We start from the raw sequence: 8,808 nt of genomic DNA, 5'->3' as shown, positions 1-8,808 counted from the left end.
TTCCCTAAAGGCCAGCCCGAGTGTCACCCACGGCTGCCAGGATGCTGGGAGACATCCCTTCTCCCTTCATTCCTTCCTGACTGTGACGTTCATGGCGGAAACTGCCAAGGCTGCCACCAGCAACCGCGTGAGATAAAACAGTGAGGAGAGACCAGGGAAAGGAGGGAACCCATTCCCTGCGGGGTGGCTCAGAAAGGAAGAGCCTGCAGACACGTGCTGGGGTCTCCCTCCCCCATCCATGCTCACTCTGCTGTCGGCCAGCCCCCCCGCCCCCCCCCGGCAGGTTGGGTCTCTGCCTGGCACAGTGACCCAAACCACCGTTCCCGAGGAGCAGGGGCCTTGGTGACCCTGCCGGCACCTGGCTCCTAATCTTCCATTAGCTAGTCCTAGGAAGTGCTTCAGGCAACCCCCTGGGTCCCATCCATCTTCCTTCCTGTCCCCACTGCGTACCAGCAACCCTATGTCCCCTCCGTAGTCTGGGGTTCAGATCCCAGCTCTTCCACTTACTGGCTGGTGGCTCAGACAACGTGTTTAACATCCCTGTGACTCAGTCTCTTTATTAGTATAATGAGAAAAGTGTTGCCAGGTGTGTCATAGGAAACTTCCTGAGGCCACAGGTGTAGGGTGGCGGGGGGGAAGCGGGGGGGTGGGGAGAGGCATGGCTGGGCGCCTCTGGAGTGTGACCCACCTGTTCACGGAGCCTCCCTGGGCTCAAGGCCGATCCCTGGCCCCTTGATGAGGGTGCTGCTGGGCACACCCCACTTTATGGCATCACGTCACCCCATCTGCAGTGGGCTGTTCGGATCACACCGGCACCTGGTATCCCGTGGTCTGTGCACAGTGTGAGGTGGAGCCCAGTGGCAAGCCAAAGCCTGCATCTCAAAGAATCACGGTTTAGTTCCTGAGACGATATGGCTGTGCTCCAGTAGCCCGGGGCCCTCCTGCCCCGTTCTCTGTTGGCACTTGCCGAGGTCTCCATGCACCTGGTGACTCGTAAGTGCCAAGTGGCAGAGCTGCCTGGTCTGCAGCCTCGGCTACCCCTTCTCAGTGTGGGCACGTTCAATGCGCGTCCGCGCAGGGGGCCCTTGCTCGTTAGATGGGAACAGCGCCAGCAGGGAGCACTGGCCAGAGGTAGTAAGTTACCTGCCCTCCGCCTACATCTACTTCCTCCTCCTGCCCCCCCCCCCGCCCTGGAGAGAAGTCACACCAGTGGTAGGGACCAGGAAGGCTGGGTGTCAGGGGTCAAATTGTGCCCCCTCCCCTGACGAAATGGTTGAGCATGGACCCATGAACCAAGAGGTCGCGGTTCGATTCCCAGTCAGGGCACAGGCCCGGGCTGCAGGCTCCTGGATCCCCAGTAGGGGGCGTGCAGGAGGCAGCTGATCCATGACTCATCATTGATGTTTCTCTCTCTCTCTCCCTCTCCCTTCCTCGCTCTGAAATAATAAACAAATATAAGTAAAAAATAATATAATTAACTTAAAAAAATAGTTTTTTTTAAAAAGATACACTGACATCCTAACCCCTACTGCCTCAGAATGTGACCTTATTTGGAAATAGGGTAATTGCAGATTAAGTTAGTTAAGATGAGTTCCTGCTGGGGAAGGGTGGGCCCCTAATCCAGGGTACTGACTGGTACCCTACGACGAGGGGAACAGGCGGCCCAGAGAGGGGTGAGCACAGAGGGCTGCGGTTGTGAGGAACCACAGGGAGAAGCTGGCGGCTGCAGCTGAGGGGAGCCTGGGCCAGGTCCTCTCCGGGCTCAGATCGCCACCAGCTGCTGACACCACACATGGTGGGCTCCGGCCTCCAGAACTGAGATAGGACCTTTCTACTGCTCTAAGCCTCTCGGTTTGTGGGATCTTGTTACCGCAGCCCGAGGAGACCAACCTGGGCTCCAGCCTTCAGCCTTGCTTGTCCTGCAGGCACCTGCCTCTGCCCAGGTTGCCAGGGGCTCCTGGAGCTGCCGAGCCAGGGAAATGGGGGGCTTGGCTTTCCCAATGATGCTCTGCTTTGGACTGGGGACCCCGTGAAGGCAGGACCTGCAGGTATCTCCCCAAGGAAGCTGTGCTCCACTGTGGGGTGGACCCTGAGGCTTCCAGGAAAAGGGTGGCTGCATGGCCGAGTCTTAGGGGCAAAGGTGACTCTCCAATCAATGCCTGACCCAGGACGCAGGCTGAGCCCTGTCCAGTCCTCCCTTCTCTTCCCGGGCCTCTGGCCTGACCCTGTCTGTCCCACAACCCCACTGACCCCCCCACCCCCATCCACAGGCCCCCTCATCGCCGTATGGTGGTGGGGGGCAGAGGGCCCGCCTCCGGCTGCCTTCCCTTCCTCCCACAGCCAATGGGGGACGTGGCCAGTCAGTCAGTGCAGAGTATCCCTCCCCTGCCAGCTGCCCGCCAGGAGGCCTTGGCATGGGGCACGCCTCGTGACACACATCCTCTCTCACTCCGGAGGCCTGAGAACAATGGGTCACTCTCGCCTCCTGAGCTGGTTCCTGTGCTGGGGACAGTCCCACGTGGGGCTGAGGCTGAGGGTGAGCGTCAGCAGCGCCGGGCAGCACAGAGGGCCAGCCCAGGGGAGGCAGCCCCTTTGCTTGGTCTCAGAGAAGCCTGGGCTCTGCTCTGGGGAAGGCCCTTGGGAAAGCCAGTCCCCGGGTGGCCCACGCGTGCCCCTGACTTCTTCCTCCCAGGGCATCTGCCCTTTGGAGCCTTCTGCAAACTCCGCAGATGTGATCACGCAGCCGCACTGGGCCACTGCTCTGCACAGGCTCCTAACGTAGCCTCACGCTGTTGGGGACAGTGATAATCAGGCTCCTACCATGCAGGGACTTGTCGCAGGCCCTGCCGCCAGCAGGTAGGGAGCTGGGGTTCCAGAGCCACCTGCTCCCAAGCCTCCACCTTCCCAACCTGCCCTGCCTCCCATAGGGGCTGCCCTCCCGGGGCCTGGAGAGGACAGTGGAGGTGGTCACCCCGGGAGCAGCCTGCAGAGTGGCCTCCTTTCCACAGCGGCAGAAGGGCTGAGCTGCCTGGAGAGATGGCAGGCTTCAGCGCCTTGCCCCCGGAGAGGAGAAAAGCCCCTTTTATGGGCATTTGGCTTAGGCTCTTGCGGAGGGGCGGGGAGTGGGGGGGACTGGTGCCCGTGGGGCAACCAGGGCTCAGGGCTAAAGTTTCAGTAGGGACACTAATAATCGATATCACCTCATGCGCAGGACGCAGGGCCTCCTCGTGGCACCCTTCGGGGGGGCCTGGGTGTCCCTGTCTGCAGGTGTGCCTGAGCCACCTGGCCCAGGTCGCACCTGGAAGGAATTTCAGCCGAGTGCTTCTGGGTTCATCACCACCAGGCACCGCCACCCTGACTGCTTCACTCCTGGCGCTCCATGTCCTTCCTCCTTCCCTTCTGCAGCTGGGTGGGGTGGGGTACCCGGTAACACCTGAGGGGGAGGAACAGGGTGGGCAAGGTGAGGGGGGCTACACAGGTGTCACTGCCTTTCACCCACCCTTCCAGGGGCTTTCACAGGACCCCTCCCCAGCCCAGCCAGTGGAAATGTCATGACTGGGCTTCAACAGAGCCTAGAGGTGCCTAGGGTCAGAGGTTAAGGGCCACTGCCTTCTCAGGGCTCCCCCCAACCCCCGCTGTTTCACACACCCCTCTCAAGCCCCAGTCTCCAGGTTGGCTGGGGCACGTCAGGCTTAGGGTCCCTAGGCCACGGCCCCTGGCAGGTGGCAGTGGAAGGAGGGGGCCTGGGAGGAGCCAGGAGACTCAGCTCTCCTTTGGACCCTCCATGGCCGGCTCCCGCTCCCTCCCATCCCCTCTATCCAGTGGGCAGGGTCACTAGATCTCCCATCAATAGGTTGGAAATACAGATTCCTGGGCCCTGTTCCTCTTAGAGCCTCACTCTGTAAGGTCTGGGTGGAGCCCAGGGACCTGCACTTGAAGATGCTCTCAGGAGATCCTGCGGGGCAGCCAGGTGAGAAGATGGCGTTTCCTAATCAACCTGGTGCAAAGACCCCAGACGGGTGGGCCAGCCGGGCCGGAGGCTGGCTCTGCAGACCCGCAGCACAAGCCTGTTCCCCGGCGGGTTGCTGAGGGGCTTCCCAGGGTCCTGGGGAGAGCGTGCCTCCCTCCCTCCCTCCCTCCCTCCCTGCCTCCCTCCCTCCCTCCCTGCCTCCCTCCCTCCCTCCCTGCCTCCCTCCCTGCCTCCCTGCCTCCCTGCCTCCCTCCCTCCCTCCCTCCCTGCCTCCCTCCCTGCCTCCCTCCCTGCGCTGACACCTGGAGGGGCAGGGAGGGAGTTGCAGGTGCTGCGATACCAGCTGGACTGTAGGCAGCACCCAGCAGCTTGGCAACCCCGGGTCTGAAGTTCAAGGATGAAGTCTGGCGGAATGGACGGCTGGGGCAGTGACTGCACCTGCGTGTCTCAGGAGCCACCGGCGGGGCTGACCTGGGGGTGGGCAGGCTCAGAGCAGGTGCAGGCTGCGGGCAGCTAAGGCTGCGGACAAGCCAAGTGGAGGGTCTCAGAAGCAGGGCGGTGGGGGGCGCGGGGCTGACGACCTGGAGCCGCGGGTCCTCCTGGCCTGCAGGGCCCCCCAGGCGGGGTACAGAGCCCGGGCGGGGCTCCTCCGGCCCGCGGCGTCCGTCCTCCCCGGCGCGGGCAGCAGGTGGCGCTGCCGCGCTGCCCGGCCCTCGGGGCTCCGGCGCGCGGGGCGGGCGGGCGGCGCGCGAGTCCGAGCGGAGCGCAAACGAGGGGCCGGCTCGGGAGGGGCGCTCGCCCCGCCCCACCCGGCAGGTGTTTGCCCACCCGGGGCCACGACGTGCGGGCGGGGGACGCGGCCCCGGAGAGCTCGGGCTCCGGCGCCCAGCAGGTGCCCGCCGCGCCCCGCGCCCCGGGCCGGGCCCTGCGAGGGCGCGCGCGGGGCGGGAGCCGGGGGCGGCGGCGCGGCCGCGGAGGATGAAGGGCGCCGGCTGCCGCGGGCGCGGCCGGGAGAGGGCGCGGCCTTCCCGGCGTGAGCTCATCGCCAGCCGCGCGGCGCGCCCACCGCGCCCAGGCTCCTCCCGGGAAGCCGGGGCCTGGCCCCGCGCGCGGCTGGGCGGGGTCTGGTCTCCCGGGAGCCGGGCAGGGCCCCGGGGTGTGATGGGAGCTCTTCCCGGGGGGTCCAGAGACCCGCCGCGCCCGCTGCAGCGACACCTGGGCGCCCCTACACCTGGGCGCCCCTACACCTGGGCGGCCCCGGCGGGACCGCGCCCCCTCCCCCGGCTGGAGGCGCAGCAGCCGGTTCCCCGCGGGGACCTCGGCCTCGGGAACGGGAGGGGCTGTCGGCCACCTGAGCGCCCCGAGCTTGCCCTCCGCACCCCGCCCTGCTGCCCAAATCCTGCCCCGCCTGCAGTTTCCTGCCCGCGATGACTCCAGGGGAAGGGCCTTATCAGCGGCCCGCGCCTTCCCCACGCTCTCTATCCGCCCGAAACACCGCCCCGGGCTCCCCACCAGCGGAAATGGGGGGCAAAGAGGGGCGGGCGCCCGGGTGGGGGAACCTCAGAGAGGGTGAGGGCTGGGAGCCGGGGCTGGCGCCACCGGGGCTGGCGGGGGCTCAGGGAGGCCCCTGGGACTCTCTCCTTGACCTCTGGGTGGGCAGCCTGTGGAAACCTGCCCACTGTGGGCTCAGGCCTGCAGGCCTGCCGTTGCCCAGTCTTGGCCTAGGTCCGCAAGCCCCCAGATGACTGGGCAGGGGGAGAAAAGGGGACTGAGCAGAAAGACCTCGGGCGCCAGCAGCCAGGGTCCCAGGGTCCCAGGGTCCCAGGCTCCAGGTCCCCAGGGTCTCCCCCATCAGCCTGGGCGGCGGGTGTCCTTGGGCAGGTAGGCAATGCCTCTGAGTCTCCTCCCAGTCAGGGAGGCTCCCACTGGATGGTGCGGTCAAGGTGCACCAAGGGAGCCCTCTTCCTGCCACAGGGCCGGCCAGTGTTCATTGACACCCACCCCCCCCGGGGTGCCTGTGAGGGCTGGAGGGTCTCCAGCACCGGGGGCTTGACTGGGGTGGGGGTGGAGGAAGGAGCGGCAGGAATCTCAGGTCAACTCTTCCTGGGAGACAGAGGAGCAGGGGCCACTCTGCTCGAAGGCCACCTGGGACAGAAGGCCCCAGGTCCCCATCCCTACCTGTCCCTCACACCTTCCTCCACTCCCAGTCACCGCCTCGGCCGGCCGGCAGAGTTCTTGACTTCACCTCCCTTCCCCAGATATTTCCCCGTGGGAACACCCCATGGGCCAGGGGCGGGGTGCTGGAGAATGGGGCTCCTAGGTGGCAGGTGCTGGGCCATTTCTCCTCCAGACTGGGCTCCAGGGCTCCAGCCCCTCCCGGCCCTCTCTTCCCCCCACCTCTATTTCAAGGTCTCCTTGGCTATTTATAGCTACATCCGTCTGCCAATTGCATCAGGCGAGTCTGGCTTCTGCTGGCCCTGATGCCCATGGTGCCACCCCCCCGCACCTCAGTCCTGGCACCACCTGCCCTGCCGGGTCCTTGGCGCCAGGTGTGTGTGCTGGAAGGAGCGCCCCGGAGCTGGGGCTGGGGTACCAGGGAGGAGCTGAAGGACCGCACCTGCTGAGGGTGGGGATGGGAGAACCAGCGCCCACCTCATTCGTGGCAGGGAAGGGGTAAAGGGCAGCTTTTCCTTCTGTGCCCCGAAACCCCTGCTGGGCCACCCTGAGGAAAGGCCTCTGCTGCTCTCTCAAGTTTGGGTCTGGAGACAGCCGTCTGCGGGGCTGCACAGTGGCTCCCTCCGCCCCGCCCTCCCCCACCTTCTGGAATGGAATTCCCTCACCAAAGAACCCCTTCCCGCTGGGTGGAGCCCTTCCCCTGCCACCCCTCCCCTCGCCCTCCCAGCCCCTCCCCAGAAGTTCCTCAGGACAAGACAGGTGAGGGGAGCTCCCTGCCTGGCGCTGCCCAAGGCCTGCCCCGCCCTGTGGCCTGTGGGGAGGGGGGCACACTGGCCTTTCCCCCAGCCCCACCAGGATTCACTCTGGGCTCTGGGAACCGGCCCCCTATCTCGGCCTTGTTTTCTCCCCCTGCCCTCCCCTCTGACCCCTACTTCCTTCATAAAGCCTCCCCCCCATCCTCAGGCCTGGCCGCTCCTTCATAAAAGACCCTTCGTCTGGAGACCCCCCCCAAGCCCAGAGCTGGGAGCAGGCCCAGGGACTGCCTTAGCAGCCTAGACCTCGAGCCCCCCCTTTCGCCAAAATGGGTGAGATGCCTCTGGGGGGTGGGCGCATGAGCCCCGCCAGCTGGGAGGGATACATGCGCCTCCCCAGGTGCTCTGCCAGCTGCAGGAGGCCCCCTGCAGAAGCCCTACCAGGAATCGGGTCACTCACATGCCTGTCTGTCCAGTGCCCAGCACTCTGCACCCCCGCCTCTCCAAATACAGCCTGGCCTCCAGGCGCCCCGTGCTGCCCGAGCCTCCCAGAGACCCGGCCCTCCTCTCTCTTCCCTACTTGGAGTCCCTCGGGTCTGAGGGCAGAGGACCTGGACAAGTCCATCCGCAGAAGCACGGTCTGTCTGAGTGGCAAGGGGCCTGAGCGGCCACTGAGGCAGCCCCTTCCAGGACACTTGCAGGGACTGCTCAGCCAGGCAGAGCCCAGCCTGCAGGTTAGGGAACTGAGTCTACCCCCAACTCTCTGAGGGACCTTGGAGAAGTCAGTTCCCCTCCCTGGGCCCCGGGGAGGGTTGGACTGGGCTTCTCGGGTGGTGTCCAGCTCGGAGCCTCACAGTTTTCGGTTCATTGGTTATGCCCTGGGCACCTCCTGTCAGCAGGGAGTGCCTTTCTCTGGTCCAGTGGGAGCCTGCGGGTAAGAACGCTCTTCTTTAAATCCTCTCTGAAGGGTATTTTTCCATTGCTTTTTTCAGTGAGAGTGCACGGGGGGGAGGGGGGGGACACTTCGATGTGAGGGAGACACATCTATTGGTTGCTTCTAGCACGTGGCCAGGATGGAGCCTGCAGCCGAGGTACGTGCCCTTGGCCGGAATCAAACCTGGGACCCTTTAGTCCACGGGCTGGCACTCTAACCACTGAGCAAGCCGGCCAGGGCAGAGCGCAGCTTTAACATAAGGCCGACGAGCAGAGGGACAGAATGTAGTAAAATGCTGCTGTTCATCCACTCTCCCGCCCTCCCTACTTTCCCCCATTTACCCAGCCATCACTTCCTATCCACTCACCCACCCCATCCTGCTACCCACCCATCCATCCACCCACCCACTTCCTATTTGCCCATCCACCCATCACCCATCACCCATCCACCCATCACCCATCACCCATCCACCCATCACCCATCCACCCATCATCCATCCACCCATCACCCATCCACCCATCACCCATCCACCCATCATCCATCCACCCATCACCCATCACCCATCCACCCATCATCCATCCACCCATCATCCACCCACCCATCACCCATCACCCATCCACCCATCACCCATCCACCCATCACCCATCCACCACCTCACCCATCACCCAGCCACCCAACCACCCATCCACCCATCACCCATCCACCCATCACCCATCCACCTCCTCACCCATCACCCATCACCCATCCACCCAACCACCCATCCACCCATCACCCATCCACCCATCACCCATCCACCTCCTCACCCATCACCCATCCACCCAACCACCCATCCACCCATCACCCATCCACCCAACCACCCATCCACACATTCAACTACAGTGGTGCCTCGGTGTCCGAATGTCTCCGTGGACGAACATTTCGGTTTCCAAACGCCGTAAACCCAGAAGTCAACGCCTCGGAAGCTGAACACACCACAC

Source organism: Miniopterus schreibersii, assembly GCF_964146895.1.
Source record: "Miniopterus schreibersii genome assembly, chromosome: 12".
In the NCBI taxonomy this organism is placed as follows: domain Eukaryota; kingdom Metazoa; phylum Chordata; class Mammalia; order Chiroptera; family Miniopteridae; genus Miniopterus; species Miniopterus schreibersii.
Note: the sequence above shows the minus strand (reverse complement) of the source record.